Source organism: Corylus avellana, chromosome ca4 (genome assembly GCF_901000735.1).
Source record: "Corylus avellana chromosome ca4, CavTom2PMs-1.0".
Taxonomy (NCBI): domain Eukaryota; kingdom Viridiplantae; phylum Streptophyta; class Magnoliopsida; order Fagales; family Betulaceae; genus Corylus; species Corylus avellana.
Genome location: NC_081544.1, coordinates 7,148,590 through 7,150,200, shown reverse-complemented (window position 1 = coordinate 7,150,200; position 1,611 = coordinate 7,148,590). Strand labels below are relative to the sequence as shown.

Genomic DNA, 1,611 nt, shown 5'->3' with positions numbered 1-1,611 from the left:
AGGGAAAACGTGCCAGCAGGGTATGGTCCTCAACAGTGGAACCTAATATGTGACTCATTTGATGACGGTAAATGGAAGGTAAATATATATTATTATACTGATTAGAATATTCAAATTGATATAATTTGCATGCACTTGAAGACATTTTATGAATAATTGTGTTTTTTTTTTCTTTCCAAATTTCATAGAAAAAGTCTGAACGAAATATAAAAAACAGAAGCAAATTGGAAACAAATCACACAGCTGGGACTTGTTCATTTGTCAACGTCATTTACAAAAAGGTAAGTATCTCGTACCATAATTTAATGAAAGTAACGTTATTTAGTGTAAACTTTGATTATATGTATTATGTGTAGGAACAAGAAACAAAAGTGAAGCCTAATCCTGTTGAACTATATGAGGTTACCCATACAAGAAAAAAGGATAAACAGTTTGTGAACGACAAATGCAAAAGTCTATATGTAAGTAACTGTTTACGCTCCGATCATTAAGTTGATTAGTGAAGAACATGAATAGTAAACTTGCATGAAGTATATGTTAAACTAAGGCCAACTATGACTTGTGCAGCTTCAAATGCAAGAATTAACAACCAGTGAGGCCTTAGAGGAAGGCAATGTGGAGGGAACAAGTGTGGATGACCGAATGCAAGAAATAGTCACACAAGTACTAGGGGGCCGACGAGCTGGGCACGTTAGAGGAATGGGATGCGGTCTTATTCCTACCCCTTTAAGAACTTCATCTCAAGCGTTCACCCACTTCGACAACCACGATGAGTGTAGGAAAAGACAAGAAGATACTCAAAGCGAGCTTCAACAGACTAGAATTGAACTTCATCAGTACAGGGAGAATTTGCAAGCCAACGTTGAGGAAACGAACAAATTGAAAGCCACTGTTGAGTTCTTAATGTCACGTATTGGAGGGTTAGTGAAACTCTACCTATGCATTAATTTTACAAAAACACACATACTAAGTAATCGTTAAAAAGCTTATTGATCATTATATGAAATTTTATTCTCTTAGGTCTGGAGGGAGCTTGCTTGGAGGTGCATCAAGTGAAGCCAACAATTGAGGGAGCTTTGGAATAACTTTATTTAGGATGTACTCTTTGATAGCATCTATTTGTGATATATTTATTGATACTATGTATTTGGATAGTTGTTGGTACTTTCTATTTGCTAATGTGTATTTGACTATTTGTTGATCGTGATCTGTTTGGTAATGTATATTTGTTGGTACTTTTTATTTGGTTTATATTATATTAAGATATTCGCAAAATTTTTGGTTCAACAACTTTTGAGTTAGTAAATCTCCCTTGACATGGTTATCAAGGTTAAAGAACTTTGAGTAAACAATGCAAGGGAGTAATAATATCTTTCTAAATTTTATTTTTAAGTGTATGCAGGATGACAAGAGTACAAGAAAGTTAAACCACCCAAGCAGGTTCTCGCTTTAATATATTTCATGAAGAAACACATTTTTAGTATCTCTTTCTCTATCATTTTGGGTTTCATTTTCATTGTCTTTGATATTATATATTGGTTCATTGTGGTAGATTACTCAAATTGCTTATGAGGATGAATTGGCAAGGAAGAGGATGCAGATAAGTACTTT

At 34.1% G+C, this 1,611-nt stretch overlaps 1 long non-coding RNA gene across 1 annotated transcript; it reads left to right on the top strand.

Annotated features, from left to right (window-relative positions):
* Positions 1-219: 219 nt before the first annotated feature.
* On the top strand, positions 220-831 carry LOC132179878 (uncharacterized). Its single transcript, XR_009439979.1, has 3 exons — positions 220-281; positions 357-461; positions 568-831. It is a non-coding gene; the product is annotated as an uncharacterized LOC132179878 (long non-coding RNA).
* Positions 832-1,611: the final 780 nt, after the last annotated feature.